Source organism: Ceratotherium simum, chromosome 31, assembly GCF_057802395.1.
Source record: "Ceratotherium simum simum isolate JZ-2026a chromosome 31, ASM5780239v1, whole genome shotgun sequence".
NCBI lineage: Eukaryota > Metazoa > Chordata > Mammalia > Perissodactyla > Rhinocerotidae > Ceratotherium > Ceratotherium simum.
Window position 1 is genome coordinate 35605694 of NC_141930.1, and position 24654 is coordinate 35630347.

Below are 24654 nucleotides of genomic sequence, written 5' to 3' on the forward strand. Positions count from 1 at the left end.
CCTGGAGAACGTTCCATGTGCATTTGAAAAGAACGTGTATTCTTTGGTTTTTGGATGGAATGCTCTGTATATATCTACTAGGTCCATCTGTTCTAGTGTGTCATTTAAGGCCAATGTTTCCTTATTGATCTTCTGTTTGGATGATCTATCCGTTGGTGTAAGTGGAGTGTTAAAGTCCCTACTATTATTGTGTTACTGTCTATTTCTGTTTTTATGTCTGTTAATAATTGCTTTATATATTTAGGTGCACCTACATTGGAGTGCGTAGATATTTACAAGTGTTATATCCTCTTGTTGGATTGTTCCCTTGATCATTATGTAATGCCCTTCTTTGTCTCGTTTTACAGTTTTTGTTTTAAAGTCTATTTTGTCTGATATGAGTACTGCTACCCCAGCTTTCTTTTCATTGCCATTTGCGTGGAGTATCTTTTTCCATCCCTTCACTTTCAGTTTGTGAGTGTCTTTAGGTCTGAAGTGTGTCTCTTGTATGCAGCATATATATGGGTCTTGTTTTTTTATCCAGTCAGCCACCCTATGCCTTTTAATTGGAGCATTTAGTCCATTGACATTTAAAGTAGCTATTGATAAGTATGTACTTACTGCCATTTTTTAACTTTTTTTTTTTCCTCAGTGTTTTAGTAGTCCTTCTCTGTTCCTTACTTCTATACAGAATTGATGGTCACTTTAGTTTGACCTCTGTCTGAAAGCTGTACTCTTTAACTACCCTCCTCCCTCCTTTTATGTTTTTGATATCATATCCAACCTCTTTTTTGTGCATTTGTATCCATTACGTTCTAATCGTGGAAATAGATAATTTTTCCTATTTGTGGTCTTCTCTTTTCCCCTTAAATCAGTCCCTTTAACATTTCTTGTAACACTGGTTTCTTGGTGACAAACTCCTTTAATTTTTGCTTATCTGGGAAAATTTTGATCTCTCCTTCCATTTTGAACGATAACCTTGCCGGGTAGAGTATTCTTGGCTGTAAGCTTTTTCCTTTTAGCACTTTAAATATATCATGCCATTCTCTTCTAGCCTGTAAGGTTTCTGCTGAGAAGTCAGCTGATAGCCTTATGGGGTTTCCTTTGTATGTAACTTGACATTCTCTTGCGGCTTTTAGGATTCTCTCTTTATCTTTAATTCTGGACATTTTGATTATGATGTGTCTTGGTGTGGGCCTCTTTGGGTTTATCTTGTTTGGGGCTCTCTGTGCCTCCTGTACCTGGATGTCTGTTTCCTTCCTTAGGTTAGGGAAGTTTTCATCTATTATTTCTTGAAATAGATTCTCTGCCCCCTTGTCTCGCTCTTCTCCTTCCGGGACACCTATAACACGGATGTTAGTGCGCTTGATGTTGTCCCAGAGGTCCCTTAGACTGTCCTCACTCTTTTTAATTCTTTTCTCTTTTACCTGTTCACCTTGGGTAATTTCTTCTAGTCTTTCTTCCAGCTCACAGATCCGTTCTTCTGTATCCTCTACTCTGCTTTTGAGTCCCTCTAATGAGTTTTTCATTTCCAGTATTGTATTCTTCATTTCTGATTGGTTCGTTTTTATATCTTCCATTTCTTTGTTGACATTCTCACTGAGTCCATCTATTCTTCTCCCCAGATCAGTGAGCATCCTTAACACTCTTAGTTTGAACTCTCTGTTGGGTAGGTTGCTCATTTCTGTTTCACTAAGTTCCTTTTCTGGGGTTTTGTCCTGTTCCCTTACTTGGAATGTATTCTTTTGCCTCTTCATTTTGCCTCTTTCCCTGTGCTTGTGTCTACGTATTAGGTAGGTCAGCTACGTCTCCTGCTCTTGGATAGGTGACCTTATGTAAGTGATGGCTTAGGAGGCTTCCAGTGTGCTTCCCTCAGTTCTCAATGTTCCAGGGGTGACCCCTATGTGGGCTATGTGTATCCTTCTGCTGTGGCCTGTTTGCTCTCCCTGTAGGCGCCCAGGGAGGCTGAGTTATGCTCCTGGCCAGCTGTTGTAATGCTCAGCTGCTTGTAGTTGTTGTGGGCCCTTCAGTCTCTTTATCAGCTGTGGGGAGCCCCAGCACAGTTGGCTGCAAGTTCTAATACCACATTTGTGTTGCAGTATTTCTTTTAAGTGAGTAGGCCCCCACCGTGGCAGGTTGTTAGGCTCAGGGCCTTACAATTGCTGTAAGCCTCTAGCCTATTAGGTCTCTTGTCAGCTCTCTGAGGATTGCAGCTGGGTGGGGCTGGCCTCAGGCACAGGAGCACCCAATTGTTTCAGGTTATGGAAGGTGGAGCAAACCTCCTATGTGGGTCTATGAGAAGTACAAGTCTTCTGTGGCTGAGAAGCCCTGCCGCCCACAGGTCCACACACACAGTCAACACAGTCCTGCCCCGTGTGAGCACCCCGACCTCCCCAAGTGGACCCAGTCTCTCCACAGCGGGAGCCCCACACACTCTGCCACCGCCCCACACTCTCCACCCGCTCCTTGTGCACACCCTGCCCCGCTCAAGTCAGCTCAGTTGCCAGGCTGCAGAGAATCCAGTCACCAATCTATGCAGGCCCACACGTTGCCTGAGGGCTTGTTGTTGGGTGGGGCTAGTCTCTAGGGTGGGCTGCCTGCCCTGGCTGAGCTGGATTAAATCGGTGCTCTAGCGGGTGGAGCAGACCCTGGGCTAGCAGGTCTCAGGGAGAACTCCAATGGCGTCTGTGTTAGCACGCTCACACCAGGCCACAACAATGGCCGCTGCCAATGTCCCAGTCCCTGGAGAGGTCTCACCCCTCACCGAGATGCACTCAGGGCCTATTAGGTGAGTCTCTTGTCACCGAAGCACTGTGCACCTTTCTTTCTGGTGATTTTAGGATGCTTTCTGAAACGGGTGAGTTTGTGTGCGGGCCCTTTAAGAGCCAGTTTTAGTTTCTTTGTGAACCTGGTTTTCTGGGGGTGCTACCCAATGCTTTAGTAGCAGGCAAAGTCAGATATTATGCCGCTGGTGTCGATTGTGCTGGGTCCACAAAATGCCCACAGCGGGGGCGCTCCCCGGCTCAGGGCCCCGCGCCTCCAGGGAGGCTGCGTACCTGTGAGCTGCTCCCGGCGGCCGTGACGCTGGCGGCTTGTGAAGGCGGCGTTTTTCCTCTCCAGAAGGGAGTCTCTGCCTCTTCTACCCCAGTTAGGATTGTCCGTTGTTGCAGGAGTTCCTCTTATCCAGTTTTCAGTTCTGTCTCAGGGGTAATTTTTCCACGAGTAGTTGTAAATTGGCTGTGTCCACGGGAGGAGGTGAGTTCAGAGTCTGCCTACGCCGCCATCTTGACTCCGCCCCCTTGCTGTTACTTTTTAAAGGACTTTTATATCTGTGATCACGAGGGAAATTGTTCAGTAGTTGTCTTTTCTTGTAGCATCTTTGCTGGATTTTGTGATGGAATAAATGTATTGGGCCATGTTTCATCCTCCATTTTCTGAAAGAGTTTGTGTTGGATTATATTCTTTTATTCTTAAATTTCAGATAGAATTCATCCAGGCCTCAAGTTCTTTTTGTGGGAAGATTTTTATTAAAAATTCAGTTTTTTAAAACATCTCATATTTTTGTGTCCTGGGTCAATTTTAGTAATTGATGTTTGTAAGATATTGATTTTTTTCTGTTATCAAGTTCAGTGGTATAAAGTTTCTATCTGTATTGCGTTATTATTCTTTTCATTATTGTAAAATCTATAGTGATGTGTCTCCTTTCACCAATGAGATTTGTGCCTTGTCTCTTTTCTCTTTTCTTGATCAGTCTAGCTAGTGGTTTATCAATTTTATTGACTTTTTCAAATGTACAGATTTTGCTTTCATTGCTTTTCTCTATTGTTTTGTCTGTTTTTCCTTTTATTGATTTCTATTCTTAACTTTATTATTTTCTTCCTTCCATTTACTTGGGATAAATTCTGCTGGTTTTTTTTTTCGTAATTTCTTAAGGTTGAAGCTAAAGTAATTGATTTTGGACTTTTTTTCTCTTCTGATATTAGCATTTAGACCTATAAATTTCCCTCTAAGCACTGCTTTAGGTGTATCACGTATTTTTTAAACTTTTTGTTTTGAAATAATTATAGACTCACAGGAAGTTGCAAAAGTAACATAAAGAATCCTGGGTACTCTTCAGCTACTTTCCCCCAGTGGCAATATCATATATAACTATAGTATAATACCAAATTCAGGGAATTGACATTCATATATTGACATTGATATACTGTTAAGTAGAACACAGGTGTTATTCAGCTTTCATCATATTTTTAAGCTGCATATTTCTGTGTGTGTGTGTGTGTACTGTTCTATCCACTTTTATTCCAGGTATAGATTTGTGTAACCACCACCAGAACAGTCAAGATACAAAATTGTTTCTTCACCACAAAAGAATTCCTTGCTACCTCTTTGCATTCACACCTATTTTCCATCCCACCACTGTCCCTGGCCCTTGTTCTAAGGTACTAATCTCTTCTCCATCTCTATAGTTTTGTCATTTTTGAGAACATTATATAAGTGGAATCATATCGTATGCAGCCTTTGGGGATTAGCTTTTTTCCCCTAAATGTGATATTCTTGAGGTACGTCTAGGTTGCTGCCTGCGTCTATAGTCCATTGCTTTGTATAGCTGAGTAGTATTCCCTTGTACAGATGTACCAGAATTTGTTCAACCTTTAACTTATTGAAGGGCGTTTGGATTGTTTCCAGTCCTGCTACTAAGAATAAAGCAGCTATTAACATTCATGTACAGGGTGTTCTGTGAATGTGAAATTTTATTCTCTGGGACAAATGCCCATGGGTACAACTTCTGGTCATGTGGTGTTGCAAACTTAACTAAAAACTTCTAAATGATTTTCCAGGTTGGCTGTATTATTTTATATTGTCTTTGGAAATTTATGACCATCCCACATATATTGCTATCTCATATGTTCATTTTCAGTCAATTTAAAATATTTTCTAGGGCCGGCCCTGTGGCTTGGTGGTTAAGTGCGCGCGCTGCGATGCTGGTGGCCCGGGTTCGGATCCCGGGTGCGCATCGAGGCACCACTTCTCTGTCCATCCTGAGGCCGAGTCCCACATACAGCAACTAGAAGGATGTGCAGCTATGACATACAACTATCTACTGGGGCTTTGGGGGGAAAAAATAAAATAAATAAAATCTTTAAAAAAAAAAAATAAAAAAATAAAATATTTTCTAAAATTCCTTGTGATATCTTCTTTGCCCCATGAGTCTCTGAAAAATATGGCTTTTTATTTACAGATATTTAGGGTTTTTCTAGATACAACTCTGTTGCTGATTTCTAACTTAATTTTTTGTAGTCAGAGAATATTTTGTATAGTTTTAAAGTTTTCTATTTTCACTTTAGTTTGTATTCTTCACTTATTGGCTGGAGTGTTCTAAAGTTTCAATTAGGACAACTTGATTGATGTTATTATTCAAGTGTTCTATTCTCTTACTGATTTCATGTCTACTTCATTTATCTAGTTCAGAGAGAGGAGTGTTGTCTTATTTCTACTTTTAATTCTTTTCTTTTCTTTTTTTTTATTGCTCCCCCAAAGCCGAAGTACATGGTTGTATATCCTAGTTGTGAGTCATTCTGGTTCTTCCATGTGAGCTGCTGCCACAGCATGGCAACTCACAGACAGGTGGTGTGGTTCCGTGACCAGGAAGTGAACCTGGCCGCCAAAGTGGTGATCACAGAACTTGAACCACTCAGCCACCAGGGCTGACTCTACTTTTAATTCTGTCAGTTATTTTGTGCACACGCATGTAGGATTGGTATATCTTCTTAATAGATTGACATTTTTAACATTATCAAATATTCTTTATCTCTGGTTAGTGTTTGCATGGTTTATCTTTTTCCATTCTTTTTCTTTTAACCTATTTTTATCTTTATATTTGAAGTAGGTTTTATTGTAGACAGCATATTGTTAGGTCTTATTTTTACCCTTTGCCTTTTAATTGGAATGTTTTGACTATTTCCATTTATTGTAATTATTGGTATGTTTTGATTTAAATCTACTGTCTTGTTACTTGTTCTTTTATTTATCTATTCTTTATTCCTCTTTCTTTTTTATTATTTCTGTGTTTTTAGCATTCCATTTTATCTCCCTCACTGACAACGTCCCTGGATTGTCCCTATTTTGGTAGGGGAATTTTGCTGTTTTCTTATTGTTTTCATGGTTACTCACCTGGTATCATTTTAATTCCTCCTGAGGAAATTCCTCTATCATCTCTTATTGCTTAAATTTGCTGGTGACAAATTCTTTCAGCTTTTGATTTTCTGGAAAAGTCCTCATTTCTCCTTAATTTTAAAGAAAGATTTTTGAAATAAAATTTTAGTTTGACAGTCTTTCTTTCTGCACTTAAAAATTTTTGGTCCATTGTGTTTTGGCTATATAATTTCTGATGAGAAATCTGTGCTCATTCTTATAATCCTCTGTACTTAAGGTTCCTTTGTCATTCTTTGGTGCCTCAATATTATTTTCTTTGTGTTTATCTTTTTTTGTGTTTCAATTAGCTTCTTAAATCTGTGGATCTATTGTTTTGATCAAATTTGGACTATTTTCTGCCATTATTTCTTTCAATATATTTTCTGTGCACCTTCCTCTCCTCTTCTTCTGGAGTTTCTGGGCATGTTACACTACTTGATATTGTCCCACAGGTCACTGAGTCTTCTTTTCCCAGTCTTTTGTCTCTCTGTATTTCAACTTGGATATTTCTATTTTTGTGTTGTACAGTTCTTTTTCTTCTGCACATCTAATTAGCTGTTAATCTCACTTATTGAATTTTTCATTTCTAACATATATATATTTATATCACCTCTGAAAGTTCCATCTGGCTCTTTTTTATACCTTTTGTTTATCTTCTACAATATTCATGTTGTCTTTTAGATACTTTTACATGTTTATAACAGTTGTCTTAAAATCCTTATTTGGACAGTTCATCATCTCTGCCTTTCAGGATCTGTTCCTATTGACTCCCTTTTCCCTAATTTTTGGTCTTATTTTCTTGCTTTTTTGTAGGTCCAGTAACTTTAATTAGATGGTAGACATTGTGACTATGACAGTAAAGATCTGAGTTTTGTCGTTTTTTTCTTTAAAAAGTGTTGGACTTGGTTCTTTCAGAAAGATGAGTTACTTGTCGATCACTTTGGTATTTTTCAAGGTTTTATTTTAAGCTTTTTAGGTTTGATTCAGAGTATCTTTTACTCTAGGGCTAATTTAGCCCCATTATTGAGGTGCTGCTTTTCTGCTATCTCCATTTATTGCCTTGGTGGTTCAACTGGGACTCTCCACTCTGACTGGTCAAAACTCTAAATGTCTCCCAACCTTCTGTTGAGCAATGGAAATTGCTCAAAATATAACTCCCTGGTCGGTTTTTGCCTCGCCTCATTGAGTTTCACGTGTTGCTTAGAATTTGGTAACAGATGAAAGAAACCCCCATGCAGATTTTTGGAGCTCTTTTTTATGTAGGTCTCTTCTCTTCAGAGCCTTCTACATATCTCCTCTTCACAATCTCCAACTACCTCAGCCTCCCTGAGCTCCAATCTATTTCACCAACACAGTATGCTGTGGTGTTCTACTTGGGTTCTGCCTCCTATCCATGCAGTCTGGAAAGAGCTTTCACTAAGAAAAGGCAATAATAAGGCTTATCCTTATCACAGTCTTGTGCAGCCTGTAGTTCAATGTCTGAAATCAGTTGTTTCATATACTTTTTTTTTTTTTCAGTTTCCTCGTTCACAGCAAGAGGATGTCATACTCTGGTTACTTCATTATGAGCAGAAGCAAAAGTCTCCTCTCTTTGTTTTCATTTCTTATTATTTTTTTAAAATTGTGGTAAAGTACACAACATAAAATTTATGATCCTAACTATTTTTAAGTGTACAGTTCAGTGATATTAAGTGCATTCACATTGTTGTGCAACCATCACCACCATCCATCTCTAGAACTCTTCATCTTGCAAAACTGAAACTCTGTACACATTAAACAATAGTTCTCCATTCTCTTCTCACCCCCAAACCCATGAAACAAGCATGTTGCTTTCTGTCTCCATGAATTTGACTACTCTGGGTACTTCATATAAGTGGAATCAGCCAGGATCCGTCCTTTGTCACTGGCTTATTTCACTACCTTTTCTTTTTAAAGTATCTCATTTGGTCTTTGCTTGTAATGTTAGGATGATGGTTTGCAATACTCAGAATGTTTAAGCTAAAAAGCTACTATGGTGGAGAGTGGGATGGATGTACATCGATGTTTTTTGTTTACTTATTTCTTCATTGGGGGATAGACTTTTGTGTGTTTTTATTCCATAGCTTGACATGACATGCATTTAACCTCCTATAAGACACTTTATAAATGGAGAATTGAACTATAGCACTGCCCACTCATATTCTTGTAGCTAAAAGGACATTGTCTGTTCACTGAACCCAGTAATTTTCCATGTATCTTAAGAGTTAAACTGAAGTCTTTCCCTGTCAGTGACGCCATCAGGACTGCCTAAGTTTCATTAATCCTGAATATCCTCCTAATTACACACACTTCTACCTTATTTTTAAACAGCTTTCACATGAAGAGCTTCATTGATTCTCATGATAGCCCTTTCAAGACATAGTGTCACCTCCTTGGAGAATTCTGTCCCGAATTCATCCAGTGTAGAATTTGCCATACCATTTTAGTATTTCGTATATTTGTCTATGATCGCCTCTTAAAATCCAATCTACGTATTATGTTTATGTCTCTCCTTAATCCTATTCCCCTTATATCTCCTGATTTTGCTATGTTTAACCCAAAGTAGGTCCTCAGTAAATATGAATTTAAGGAAGAAAAGGTGTCATTATCCTCAATTAAAGGTGAAGTTAGTGAATCATCTAACTCTCAGGACTGTATTTATTGTCTCTAATTCCTTTGTATCCTTTTTTGAACACACTACATCTGAATTTTCCCTATTACTCCACAAAAACAGCTTCGTCAGAATCACCAACGGCCTCTTCAACTTTGCCAAATCCAGTGACTAAGTCCCGGTCTTCATATTACTTGCCCTATCAGCTGCTTCTGAATCTAAGTCACTGCTGTCTCCTCTTTAGAACACTTTCTTTACTTGGCTTCTAGGACATGCCTCTATCCTATCTTTTCTCTTAGCACTCTAATTGCTTCTTCTCAATATCTCTTTGCTGATTCTTTCTCATATCCCAATCCTCGTTGGAGACCCCAGGGCTACATCCTTGGTACTCTTCTCTTTCTACCTCATTCCCTCAGTGATCTCTCCTGGTTTCATGGCTTTAAATACCACCTATGTCCTGATGAATCTTAAATATATCTTTGTAGCCTGAACCCCAGCCCCTAAACTCCAGGCTTATGTTCATCTGCCTACCTAACACTGCCATGTGGCTGTGTGATGGGCACCTCTTACTTCACAATTGAAAGTCAACTCCATTATCATTCTTTTACCCTAGCCAGCTGCTTCCTCAGCTTTCTCTAATTTAGTTGATGGCAACTCCATTCTTCCACTTGTCAGGCTAAAACCCTGGTAATCATCTTTGACTCCTTTCTGTCTCTCATATCCCATGTCTAATATACTCATAAATTCTCTCTGCACTTTTTTCACAATATATATTCAGGATCTAACAACTTCTTACCAGCTCCACTGCTATCACCTTGGCCCCAAGCCACCACTATCTTTCACCTGGATCATTTTATTACCCTTTTAACAGGTCTCCTTGCTTCAGCTTTTGCCCAATTACAGGTGATTATTCCCACAGTAGTCAGAATGATCTTTCTAAAAATGTAGATTAACTTCTGCTTCTGGGAAGATGGAGTTGATGTACTTCTCCCTGTTCCTCCCACTAAGTACAAAGAAGGATCTTGGACATTATATATAAAATAAATGTAGCCTCTGGAAGATGGCAAGAAGAAGACAGACCCGCTAGGCACATTGGGCCTCAAGGAATGACATGGTAGTGAAGTCCTTGGGTGTTCTTTTTGGCTTATATCACAAGCTCGAACCTGAGAAGCTGGCCTCCCATAAATACCAGTGGCAGAGAAAGAAGTGCAGCAGAATCCTGCTCTCTCTAGCCAAAGAACCAGGAAAGAAACAGGCTAGCAAGACAGAAAACTTTTAGACAATAACTGTTCTACTCCAGACAAACAGCACAGAAATTTTTAGGTATTTTTTCTTCAAGTACTTTTTCAGGTCAGCTCTTGTTCTTCTCTTCTTCTGGGACTCTGATGACATGATTGTTAGCTCTTTTGCCATACTGCCATGGATTTTTGAGTTTCTGTTTAGTTTTTTTTTTTTTTTTTTTTTGGCTATTCTCTGTGTTGTTCAGAGTATGTAATTTTTATTGTTCTATCTTCCATTTCACTGATTCTTTCCTCTGACCCCTCCTGTCCACTATGGAGCCATCCATTGAGTTTTTTATTTTGGTTATTTTATTTTCCAGAAGATAGAAGAGGAGAGAACACTTCCCAGTTCATTTTATAAAGTTAATTTTAACCCAATATTAAAGCTGGAAAAAGTCATTAAACCAACAACCTTCATGAACATAGATGCAAAAATCCTTAGCAAAATATTAGCAAACAGAAGTCAGCAAGGTATACAAAGAATTGTGGACCATGACCAAGTAGAGTTTATTCCAGGGATGCAAGCCTGGTTCAATATTTGAAAATCAATTAGTGTAATACTCCACATTAACAGAAAAAAGAAGAAAAATCCAAATGATCATATCACTCAATGTGATGAAGCATATGACAAAATCCAGCATCTGATTAAAAACTCTCAGGAAATTAGGAATAGAGGAGAAGTTACTCAACTTGATAAACAGCATCTATAAAAACCTACAGCTAACATACTTCATAATGAAAGACTGAATAATTTTTCTTCAGATCAGGAACAGGACAAGGATGACGTTTTTCTTCCACATGGTGTGGGAAGTTGTAGGCTGTACAATAAACAAGGAAAGGCTTCAGATCAGAAATGATGGAATAAAATTGTCCTTATCTTCAGATGGCATGATTATCTATGTAGAAAATCTGAAGGAATCTACAAAACCCCCCACAAACTTCTAGAATTAATGAGTTCAGCAAGGTTGCACAGTACAAGATAAACACACAAAAATCAGTTTTATTTTTGTAAACTATCAATGAACTTGTGGATGCCATAAGTAAAAGTACAATACAATCTCTGAAAAATAACAAACACATTGATATAAATCTAACAAGATGTTTATAGGACTTTTATGCTGAAAACTACAAAAACCTGATGAAAGAAATGAAAGTATATCTAAATAAGTGGAAAGACATACCATGTTCAGTATTGGAAAATTCAACATAACAAAGATGTCAATTTTCCCCAAATGATTATGCAGGTTTAATGCAATTTCTATTAAAATCAGCAAAACTTTTTGTAGGTATATATACAAGCTGATTCTAAAATAAATTTGGAAAACAAAGGAACTAGAATAGCTAAAACAATGTTGAAAAGGAAGAATGAGGTGAGAGGAATCAATCTGCCCAATTTCAAGACTGATTTTATAACCACAGTAACAAGACCATGTGGTATTGTTGGCAGGATAGACACAGAGATCAGTGGAACAGTACCAGGAACTCAGTATAGAAAATAGTATAGAGAACCACACACGTGCCCAAATGATTTTTTTAGTTTTAAATATTTTATTTTTAAATAATGTTGGTTTACAATTTTGAAATACATTGATAGTTATTTGTATTTTGCTTTAAAATACTAGATAATGTTAATATTTTATTTATTTATTTTTTTGTGTGTGAGGAGATCAGCCCTGTGGTAACATCTGCCAATCCTCCTCTTTTTTGCTGAGGAAGTCTGGCCCTGGGCTAACATGCGTGCCCATCTTCCTCCACTTTATATGGGATGCTGCCACAGCATGGCTTTCCAAGCGGTGTGTCGGTGTGCACCCGGTGAACCCCAGGCCGCCACAGCGGAGCACACACACTTAACTGCTTGTGCCACGGGGACGGCCCCAATGTTAATATTTTAGAAAAAAATACCTTGTTTAAATTACGTATGAAATTTGTTTTAACTTTTTTTACATAGTTAAGTTTACATTTTTAAATGAAAATACAGTCAATCCTCATTATTCACAGATTCCATATTTGAGAGTTTGCCTCCTTGATAAAATGTATTTGTAACACCAAAATCAACACCCACAGTGATTCTGCAGTCATTTGAGGACACGTGCACAGTGCCAAAAAATTTGGGTCCCCAATGCACATATTTCCAGCTGAGGCTGAACAAGGCAATGTTCCGCCTTCTTATTTCAGCTCACATGATGTAAACAAGTGTCCTTTTTTTAAAAAACAATTTCTATTGATGTCATAATAGTTTATAACATTGTGAGATTCCAGTTGTATGTTATTATTTGTCAGTCACCATATAAATGCGCCCCTTCACCCCTTGTGCCCCCCCCAACTCCCTTCCCCCTGGTAACCACCAAACTGTTTTCTCTCTCCCTGTGTTAGTTTATATCAACATTAAACAAGTGTCCTTTTTGTAATCTATTTAATTGCTTTTTTCTCATTTTTGTTGGTGATTTCACTGCTGAGGATGGCCCCAAGCATGGTGCCAACATGCTGTCTAGTGTTCTGAAGTGCAAGAAGGCTGTGATGTGACTGACGGAGAAGATACCTTGTTAGATAATCTTTGCTGAAGTATTTATAGAGCCATTGGCTATATGAGTTCAATATTAATGAATCAACAATATATACGAAGTAAGGTGTCTTTCAACAGGACACACATAAAATAAGGTTATGTATTGATCCGCTGATGAGAATGTTGTGACCAGAAGCTCAGAGGAACATAATACTGTATTTCTCTTAGGAGCAATGTTTTAGTATTTGCTAATTCAGCATTGGCACTGACTTCATAGAACATAACTACCTTGAATAATGAGAATCGACTGTATATATACTCGAATTTTGTACACTCTGAATACAAATATTTTTTTAAATTGTTTATATCATTACTATCTATAAACACAAGTTATGTGAATATCTTGATAACAACACAATTAATAATTATGCTTAAGTGAAAGCGGGAAAAATTGTTAAATAAATTTCTAATAATTTATGAATCATGTATCTTTTTTCAATATTTTATGAGATATAGTGGTTTATAACATTGTGTAATTTTGTGTGTACACTATTATTTATCAATTTCTGTGTAGACTTCATCGTACTCACCACCAGTAGTCTGATTTTTATCTGTCACCTACATATGTGCCTGCTCACCACTTTTGCCCAACCCTAGCCCCCTTCCTATCTGGTAACCACTAATCTGTTCTCTTTTTCCATGTGTTTGTTTATCTTCCACATATGAGTGAAATCGTGCAGTATTTGTCTTTCTCTTGTCTGGCTTATTTCGCTTAATATCATACTCTCAAAGTCCATCCATTTTGTTGCAAATGGGATGATTTTTTTCTTTTTTTATGGCTGAGTAGTAGTCCATTGTATATATGTATACAACATCTTCTTTATCCATTCATCTACAGAAGGGCATTTGGGTTGCTTCCATGTCTTGGCTATTGTGACTAATGCTGCAGTGAACATAGCGGTGCCTAAATCTCTTTGAATTATTCATTTCAAGTTCTTTGGATAAATATGCAGTAGTGGGATAGCTGGATTGTATGGTATTTCTACTTTTAGTTTTTTGAGAAATCTCCATCCTGTTTTCCATAGCGGCTGCACTAGTTTGCATTCCCACCAGGGTCTCCTTTTCTCCACATCCTCTCCCCAAATGATTTGAGCATTGCAAGGGCAATTCAGTGGAGGAAGTATAGGCTTTCCAACAAATGGTGTTGAAGCAATCAAACATCCAGAAGCAAAAACTGAATCTCAATTTAAATCTCACACCTTATAAAAAAGTTAACTCAAAATTGATCACAAACTCAAATCTAAATTGGAAAACTATAAAACATAGGTAAAAAGAGGAGAAACTTTTGCATTTTAGGGAAAGGGCTAGGCAAAGAGTTCTTGGATTTGACACCAAACATCATCTATAAGATGAAAATGGATCAGTTGGACTTCATCAAAATTAAAAACTTTTTCTCTGCAAAAGAACCTGTTAAGAGGATGCAAAGACAAGCTACAGACTGGGAGAAATATTTGCAAATCACATATCTGAGAAAACACTGGTAATGGAATATATGAAGAACTATTAAAACTCAACAGTAAAAATAAATAATTCAATTAGAAACTGGACAAAAGCTATCAAGAGACATTTCAGTAAAGAGGATATACAATTGGCAAATAAACACATTAAAATATGTTCAATATTGTTATTCCTTCAGGAAATGCAAATTAAAAACCACGTGAGATATCACCACACACATCAGAATGGCTGATGTAAAGGAAGAGTGATAATAGCAAATGACGGTGAGGATGCTGAGGAACTGGATCTCCCTTACATTGGTGTTGGGAATGGAAAACTGTACAGCTGCTCTGGAAAACAGTTTGGCAGGATCTTCTAAAACTAAACTTGTAACTACCGTACAACCTAGCAATATCAACTCCTGAGCATTTATCCCAGAGAAATGAAAACTATGTTCACATCAGGTTGGCCAGGGATAGAGATGAACTTTCAATTTTAACAGATGAGGGGTCACCAGTGGGTAGAAATTCAAGAATATATGTGGATTTCATACAGAGACCTGAAATGTATCTTTCAATAATCTAATAATTCATCTCTGTAGCAGGAGATGGTCCCCTTTGTAGAAACTGAAGGGAAAGGTGAGAGTTTGTGAGACTTAAGGCATGGGTAAGAACTGAACTTTTATGAATCATGGAAGAATGATTTAATTATCAAGATATAGTAGGATATGAGATATTTATAAAAAGCTATTGAGAGATTTGGGACACTGCAATTAGACCGGGTCAGTATCCTAATCCTGTGCTGTGACAGATGCAGCCATGGGAAAGGGAGATATCTGGGGTCCTCTGGGATTGGGGTCTCGATCAGAAGATGTGGTGAAAAGTCGGGTGGCATGACATCTGTTTGTTTGGGCACAAATATCTTGAAATGAGTAAGTATGGGTTAAAAGGGAAAGTGAGGGCTGATATTTGGGAGGGTGGGCATTATACTGGAGCTTTCTCACAGTGAGAGGACCTGGGCATGGTGAGTAACTTTGTGAACAGGCTGAAAGGAGAACGGTTGTGAGAAGAGGGGGAGGTCTCTGGTCATTGACCTGAGAGGTGACATAATCAGATAAAACTTGGGCAGGGTCTAGGTAAAACTCCACAGGACAAGCACATTTAATTATTTGAGATTCAGAGACAGGCAGAGCTAAAATCCCATCTCTGACATTTTGTAGCCATGTGATTTTGTCTTACAATGAAACTTTCTGAACCAGTTGATGTCATTTGTAAGTAGGTAACTAACTCATAATCAGTAGCGTTACTATGGGGACTAAATAAGCAAATCTATGTAACTGCAGTTGCAGGGTCTCAATTTATTTATCAGGTAATATTTTCTCTTCTGACCTCAAGCTCAAAGAGTTGTAATCCTAACCTTCTTCATGACATATTATCATAATTTGTTCACACAGTACATTTATTAACAGTGTTTTTGGTAATACTTGACCATTGAAAGATGCCTCCATAGATGCCAATTATGACATGAAGTGATGCTCCTGTTGATGACAATTACTAGAGCAGAGCTCCAGCTGCCATTTCCCTACAGTATCAGAAATTCTCAACTAAATGCCTTCACTTTATGACTTATGAGCCTTCCTGTCCTGTGGGGAATGTGGGACACAGCATTATCGTGTATGTACTATGGTTTCTGTCCCGTGCAAGGGATTTTTAGTGCTATATTTACATGATGAGATTCTTTGAACCCTCAAGCAAGAGGTGAATTTTTGAATAGTTGCACACTACCATTCAACAGACTCCAAAGTAGCCTGGTCAGCTATCCACGGATGTGGAGGATAGAGCTAGGGTTGCACTGATACTGCCTGAATCCCCATGTGGAGGAGCCAAGATGATTAAGGGCAAGTATTTGCAGAGCATGGGGACAGAGTACAGAGGGAGGGTGTGGGCCACTAGGAGCTAGTGTAGGTATTGAAGAAGAAATGCTAATGCACCTAACCAAGATGCATTAAATCAGAAATCCTGTAATGCTGCCCTTGGTTGTGGACACAAGAATCTCTATGTAATGTAAGTCATGTTCTTCTAGGATTTGGCATCAGGGAAGAAATTAAATAATACCTCTACCAGGTCTAATTAAAGTATAAAACCATAAAACCCTATGACTTTGTTATCTGTAAAGTGAGATTATTAGTATCTCCCTTATGATCATCAGTAGCTAACGCCTTCTCACTGTGACCCTAGGGAAAGAGACTGTTCACCTGTTTGTTTTAGACCATTCTTCAGGCAACTGTGGTTTAAGTGGGCAGGTTCAACACCATGTGAATGTTTAGGATTTCATGACCGGCATATATACAAGTGGTGGGAAAGACTGGAGTCTTGTGGTATCTTTCTCTTTCATCAGCTTTGTCTGCTTAGTTATCAGACTGCCCCAAGGTGATAATACTAATAAAGATGGGGCAGGTGAGCTCTTGAGAATGCAACCACAGGTGAGGAGGAACTTGCTCTTACTCCTGAACTGACACTTCTGTTACCAGCAGATGGGTAGGTGTCTCCAGTTGGCCTGGATCTTCTAAGTGCACCCAGGAAATATTGGTGTGTTATGTCTCACTAGGATTCGAATGGGAGGCTTATGGCAGGTCCAGGACTGATCAATAGATAATCCCTTTCCTACATTTACACTGACTTAGTCAATTCTCCATTAAGGATGTCCTTGCAGAGAAAAGATGTCAATGCTTGTTTTCTTTTTCTCATTGATCCCATAGCTTTGGTGGGGAAATAACTCACTCATTATCCTTGTTAGTGGCTACAGTGGCCTTAGGCATGTGGTTAACACAAGCATAGAGATGAGTAAGAGTAATGGTTATAATCTAGTAGGGGGGAGATATTTTATCAAGTGAGTTCAATCAATCCAGTGTCACATGGGCTGGAGTGGAGGTTGTGCAGCAATGAGGCGATGGGGTGAAGAGAGGATTGGACCAGAGAGAGCAATGAGAAATCATTTCTTTATTTTCACCAATTTTAAATTTATTAAAATTTTATGAAAAATACTTGAAGATTTTGATAACTTGAAAAAAAAGATAACTAAAATTCTCCTTATCCTCCTTCCCTCAACCCAGTTTGCCTCTTTGTAATTAATTTTGGATCACATTTGAAAACTGAACACAATATGTGAGGAGTCTTTTCTTAATTTTGGCTGTGTGTTGAGGAGAAGGAGTATAGAAGACAGAATAAAATTTCAGATTCTGCAGCCATTTTAGGGGGACTGGAGTGACCATATACAATTGAGACCCTTCTGTTACCTGTTAGCAGATGGATAGGATTAAACTACAAGAGAGACAATGATAACTGATGCTTGGAGGTCCCAGAGAAAATTGACAATGGAAACCTCACTATGGAATGGGTCGGGTGGGGGCCATTCTTCAGTATAGAATGATCAAGGGCCCTTGGGTTATGTTTCTGGACCATCTGTCCTTTACCTCGTAGTGAACACAGGAAATGTGTGGCGATAAGGAGAGAGAGGCTGCACCTGCCGAGCAATGATCTCTGTTGTCTGTTCAGTTCTGCAGAATGGTCAGCATTGCTTCATCATTCTCCACCTTTAAATAATAACATATGTATTACTTATATGTGTTGAGTGTTATAAAGGAAGTACTTTCCAAATTAGTTCATTGGCTCTCTCAATGTTTGTAACAGGTTGTTAAACCATTTCATGAAGGAGAAATGTGAGATTCATAAAAGAGAATTGTTTACTCATAATCACAGTTATATGTCACAGGCAATGGGTGTTGCTTGCTTTGTGATGAGTCTGTGAATTATTTGAAACTGTTAAGAAGGAGAGTCTAGTTATGTATGCTTAAGTTTGAAACATAATAATATACTGTATTATATATACAAGTATGGAAGTGTGATTTGCCACATTTTTGGGAAATGTACAGTTTATTTCACATTGCACATCATGTGATATTACTTTTATAATGAAGCTAATGTATTAAGGCTGTGTATATACCATGTATATCTTTGTGATTATGCATGAAAAGCACACGCCAGATCAGCACAGGGAAGCATTTGACTGGAACCCCAAACAGGGTTTGAGCTTTCTATACCTACAGCCCCCTTTCCCCAGCACTATCACGTTAACTTTCCTCCCCTGGGCCTTGGTAGATCTGGCCCTGTCTGAGCCAGAATGTCCGTAATGTTTTAGGAATCAGTGACCTTCAAACATGTGGTTGTAGGCTTCACCCAGGAAGAGTGGGCCTTGGTGGGCACATCCCAGAGGAAGCTGTACAGAGATGTCATGCTGGAGAACAGTCATCTTGTCTCTGGGGGTGAGTCTGTCAGCATTGATTTATTTATTTAACAAGTATCCAGAACAGTGTCCACATATCCCCCTCCCCTCCCTGCCCTCATTCATATTCTTTCAATGCACTTACAACCATGTGAAGGTAATCTGTTTATTTATTGATTTACTGACATGTACTTTGTCCTTCCACTAGAATGTAGTCTTCCTGATCACAATTTCATGTCTTTGTTGCTGCTGTATTGCCAGCACCCAGAACAGCGCTGGAAACTCAATGGATATATTTTTTTAATGACTAAATGGTAAGATTAAACATTTCTTGGGTAATTATTCTGTTCTAAGCACTAAGCCCAGAGTTTGAGACCACAGTAGAAAAAATAGCAGGCAACATAAACTTAGATTGTTCTGATGGAGCTTATATTTATTGGATTACTTTTGAGAATAAAATTTCATATGAAGAGACAATAACTAGAAACATTTAATTCCTCCCTTTTTGAAAACACTGAGGATGTTGACTCTGTGAGCTTGCTCATGCATATCCACAACAGGAGCTCCTCAGTGCTTTGGGCTTGGTGTCAGGGTGTTCTTCCTGCACTGCTCAAGATTCCACAAGGTTTTCTTCAATGCTTACTTTGCTGTTCATTGGTATCCTGTTCTGGACTTGAAGAATATATATGATTCTTAACACAGAGTTCAAAATTCATGTACCTTTCCCCTATGAGCAAGGTGGCAGCTCTGCATATCAGATGTAATTTCCCACTGGAGCAAGGAGAGGAGTTGTGGAGGGAAGAAAGAGGATTCCTACAAGGCATAGGGCTGGGTAAGCTCCAGGCATGTGTGTTCAATATAAGGAGAAGCTCAGTCAGTGAGGCAGTGAGAACCTTGGTAATGCCAACTGCAAATTTCCTTAAGTCAATGGTATTTTCAGAAAAATATGAGAAGCCAGTGGGGAAAAAATCCCAATGGTGTCATTATTCCCAGCATTTATCAATTTCTCTTTATTAAGAGTTTATGTCCTCATTGGGGAGAAAGTTTCATGTTGTGGTCTTTGACCTTGTCTCTTCTCTTTGATGATTTCTTCTTTCACAACCTTACTAAAATCCCACCTTAATTTTCTCTTCAATCCTGAAACATTTTGTAATTGACATTGCCCTAAAACATGATTTTACCCATTGGTGCATTTCTCCATTTCACATGCTTTCCCTGTGTAAGCGACAATATTTGATGTATTTGTCTTGCATGCTTTACAAAATTTTTGTTCCCTAATATGTCTCTAGAAATTTATTTTTTAATTTACTTTAGGCAGGAGAAGTGACTTTTAAAGCCAAGAAATGATACCTATACCAGATATCTGCAGGAAGAACCCATCTAACTGCATGTCAATGGTTAAGTTTCAAGGGAGTGAACCCTGGTCCCCTACATTAGAGACCTGGGAATGGGATGATTATTAATACAGCACAATAACATGACTATAATTAGAGTTGGGAGTAAGTGCTGTCCCAGCAGAAAGTTTTGCATCGTTTGAATTTAGGCAAGAAATTAACCTGAGCTCAGAGATATAATTTGAGTTCTTATAAAAGGATAATTCCATAAACAAGGCTTCTATACCTGAAGCTACAAAATAAATCAACTGTACAGTTGAGATGCTACAAATAATAAATCTCTGTGCATGCAAGAGAGTAATGCACCAGCTGTATGTAACTTACATGGGGAAAGTTTTTAACTGGGAACTATGACTGACTGATTAGCCTAGAATTCATATGTAGAGAAAAGATGAATGAATTTGTGTAGGTAGTCCTTTAAATGCCTCTTATCTCCTTCCATCAGCAGAAATCTCACAGTGGGGAGGAACCCATCGAATAGAATGTGTGTGAGATGTTTTCACTTATATATTCATAGATGACAACATTTGTTAAATCACATGGGCTGAGGAGGCCCGCCTCGATAAGCTGTTGGACCAACTGAGGCAGCAAAGCCATGAGGAAACACTGAAGTTTCACCTGGAAAAGACCAAAGATTTTCTCCAGAACATGAAATCCAATTAGGCCAACCAAATCCTAAAAGACAGAAAGGGATGGCCTGGAATCCATATTTAAGGTCAGAGTCAACCTGCTTAGGAGCCCAGGGCTGTGCCTAGGAATCTCAGGATGAATATCTTGCCTCTAATTTTGGAGAATATTGTGGTCCTTTGCTGTTCTGCTCTCAGTTAACTCAGAATCTTCCTGGGAGAACTTTGATCTGAAAATCTTATGGAGGGAGGTTTCAAGGCCTTGTAGTTTAAAAGTCAAGAGCATGGGTCCTCCCCCAACCTTTTAAAAATGTAAACACGCATGCTCTCTGTTAAAGAAAATAAAGTCAACCAGTACAATCATGTAAAAATTTTCCCCTATTCCTGCCCAACTCTTTCTTCTTATGGACATCTATATTTATATACAGCTATACATCATTTATTGAAAGGGATCCATTCTGAGAAACTCATCGTTAGGTGATTTTGTCATTGTGTGAACATTATAGAGTGTACTTACACAAGCCTAGATGGTATTGCCAACTACAAACCTAGGCTATGTGGTGCTAACCTTGTGGGACCATCGTCTTATATGTGGTCTGTCATTGACTGAAACCTTGTTGTGTGGTGCATGACTGTATATGGATATGTGCACATATATGGTGCTTTTTACATAAAGATTGGAAAATACTATGCAAATTGTTCTATGATTACAGATATATTTCTATTTTAAATGACCATTTAGAATTCATTCACATGGATGCTTCATAATGATTTAACCATCCCCAATTGATTGGCTTTTTAAGATTGGTTTTAATATCTCAATATGAAAAATAGTTCTCTGTGAACTTCCTAGTATCTTTGTGCCGTTGTACAAAGGATTCTGTAAGGAACATCCACAGAATTGCAACTGCACTGCCAATTGATTGCAGTACTTTGATTCGTAAGTATAATGAGGCAAATGAGTTACCCCCTGAGCCTGGGTCTCCTTACCTGGGAAAGAGGGAAATGTCTGGGCCTTGGGGCATTGGGGGGTTTGATGGGATAATGTAGGTGAAGTTCAAGGACAGGATTAGGACAGTGGACATGAAATGGAAACTCATATCACAACAAGCAGAAACTTCTCTCCTGTGTGTTTTCCAAATGTTCTACAAAAAGTATGTATTCTTTGCATGACCTAAAAAATTGTAAATCAAACCAAGGACTGTTATTGTAAAAGGAAACCCATTTAGCAGCTCTAGGTAGAGTAAAATGCCAGGTCCAGCCCCCCTCAGTGGGATCAGGGTGTGACTCTTGGCTGGGGTCTCCCACACTCAGCCAAGCCCCTCTTAGACAGTGGTCTCACCTACCTACCCTGCAGGTAAGAATGTCTTCATGTCCTCCTGACAAAGGAAGTGATGGAGTCCGCAGGGATCATACTGAAGGAACTCGATGCCTACAGCTCCACCCTCAGCAGAAACTCTTGTTCATGAAATCTCTGAACAGGTATGAAGAGGAATACAAAAAAAGAACCCAGGAAATCACCAGGAAACAAGAAGGAGAAGATGACTTCAAGTTCTGAGCTGTCTTGACTTAGAACACCTTTCCTAACCTGTGCAGAGCTAGAATCTATGTCAGGACATCAAGGAGTCAGAGCCGAAAGTGTTTCTGAAAGAGACCATCTCTTTCTCACTTTACAATAGGTAGAGGGCTCAGAATTCAGGCCTCAAGGCTTGGATGGAATTATAGTGGAAAGGCTAATTTAAGTGACACTTTGAGTTCCAATTATCCACCCCACCACTGCCACAGAACCCTCCTAAAATACAGCTCTGAACTACCCAATCTCTTTCTCACAAGTTGTTCCCCAACTCTGTAGCCACAACCAAAACCAACCTATAGTTCTTACTTGACAACAGAGGCCCCCACACTCTAGTTCTCACCTTGACTCTCTCTGCTTAAGCAAATGTCTCACTCTTCCTGCATATGTACCCTGCCCACCTGCCCCTCCTCATCCTGCTTCTTTGTGAGGATTCTTCTGTCTCTACATGGACAAGCCCAGCTATGCTTCACCAGTGGCAAATACTCCATCCACTCAGCCTGACCCCTCATCTGACCTTCCTCACCAACTGTCACCTCTCCTTTCTCTGAATGTGCTTATATGTTGGTTGCTGTCAAATATAGGAGTTCTGAGCATCCAACTAGGATATGTTTCCTGAAGGACAGGTATGACTTAGTTATTTTGATTGAACTTCGATTGCCCTTAGCATAGGGTCTTGCACATAATTGAGACAATATGAGTACTCCCTGGGTAAATGCATGAATACTAGGAATTTTCTGGTCTGACTCTCCCAGAGTTTAGCTCTTTTCCCACACACCCAGCCAGAGTTCTGCATGGTCAGAGCTGAAAACGCTTGTTGACTCTGAACCTGGCCAGGGTTTCCCATATATATGGGATAGCTGACTCCTCAGAGAATCATTCCCCTTCACAGGGATCCCTCTTCTAGTTGCTAATTAATGCTGCCTATGTCAACTTCCTGGAACAAGTGGTCATTCTGTCCAGACTGGTTTCAGAAATAAAGAAACAGTAAGTAGAAAACTCTCTTATTCTCGTTCTGGGGTCCTGGGTTTTATGAACAATGTGAAATATTGTTACAGAGGATTGGACTAATTTTAGCTGGAAAAGTAAAAAATGTAGGTGATTGAAGGAAGGGGTGAAAAACACAATAAAAAAAGGCGAGAGGCCAGCCCAGTGGTGTAGCTGTTAAGTTCGCATGCTCCTCTTCGGTGGCCTGGGGTTTGCAGGTTCAGATCCCAGGCATGGACTGAAGCACCACTTGTCAAGCCATGCTGTGGTGGTGTCCCATATAAAGTAGAGGAAGATAGGCATGGATGTTAGCCCAGGGCCAATCTTCCTCAACAAAAAGCGGAGGATTGGCAATGGATGTTAGCTCAGGGCTGATCTTCCCCACAAAAGAAAACAAAAAATAAGAAATGTCCAGGAATGATGAGCAGTCAGTGGTATCTCTGTCCTGACCCAGGGTGACGTGCTTGCTTTGGTCCTTGTGCATCAGAAACAGTATTTTCCTGCCCATTTAGTTTCTGGGTCCTACTTCCTGGTATCTATGATTTGGCAGGTGCTTTTATCAAAAAAATATATGGATATAAATATATAGGCATGGATATATCACGTATGATGTTTTGTTCTTATTAAGAGGCACATTTGTTCCAGAAAATTAGAAAAAGATAAAAATCAATGGAGAAAACAAAAATACCCCATAATCCTACCATTGAGGATTGACCTCCCTTCACTCTCAATTTTCTGGGCCTTTGTGTTTGAGTTTGGATCCAACATGGACACTTGTGTTTGGCTTTTGGCTGACATTTGCATTGCCCTGCTGACTGTACGATGTTATAGCTGGAAAGACTAACCAGCTAGAGGTCACCTGGGTGGTCTACCTTGTGTGTTTATAGATGGGCAGGAGCCGAGAGACAAGAAGTGGTTTATCCAAGCCTTTGGTTTGTTTTTCCTTCACCTCAAAATCATATCTTTCCCCTCATTCTTCACCTTCAAAATGTCTCTTGACTCAAACTTAATAATTCTCCTTCCTCTTCCACAGGCCAATGTCCATCTTCTCCATGGCCCATAGAGAAAGCCACAGGGACCATCTCAAGAGCTAATATTTATTAAAAAGGATTATTAATATTAGTAGCCAATAACTATAAGAGAAGTACTGTAATTAGCCCATTTTACAGATGAAGACATGAGCTCAGAGAGTTAGTAACTTGGCTGAGATCTCTGAGATAGGAAGTGCTGAGATCCAGGATATTAATCTAGACTATGTAATTCCAGAGTCTTGAAGCAAACACTATGATATCTGGTTATGAGACTAAACAGAAAGAAAAATTTTGGATCCAACTGGTCAGATATGTTTGTTAAAACATAGCATACATTCTTAAAATTATGGAACTCATAAGTGTATAGCTTTATGAATTATCTAAAGAGGAGTCACCTGCTAACCAGTACCTGTGAGAAATAGAACATTACCAGCTCTCCAGGAGCCCCCTGATGTACCTATCCCAAGTCACTGCCTTCTCTTCCCCACAAGTAACAAGTATTCTCACTTTTTTATTAGTATTGCTGGGCTTTCAACTTAATTTAAAGGGAATTATACAGAATGTACACTTTTATGTCAGGCTTCTTTCATTATGTTTGTGAATTTCAAACATATTTATGAATACGTCTGTAGTTCATTTTTATTTCTGTGTTGTATACCATTATAAAAAGTGTAACCTATTT

At 38.9% G+C, this 24654-nt stretch overlaps 1 long non-coding RNA gene across 1 annotated transcript in view; it reads right to left on the bottom strand.

Annotated features, from left to right (window-relative positions):
• The window catches only part of LOC147913064 (uncharacterized), a 318208-nt gene extending 314933 nt beyond the window's left edge, over nucleotides 1-3275 (bottom strand). The window contains exon 1 of the long non-coding RNA XR_015549263.1: nucleotides 3036-3275. This is a non-coding gene — a long non-coding RNA (uncharacterized LOC147913064). The remainder of the gene's footprint in view (nucleotides 1-3035) is intronic.
• Nucleotides 3276-24654: the final 21379 nt, after the last annotated feature.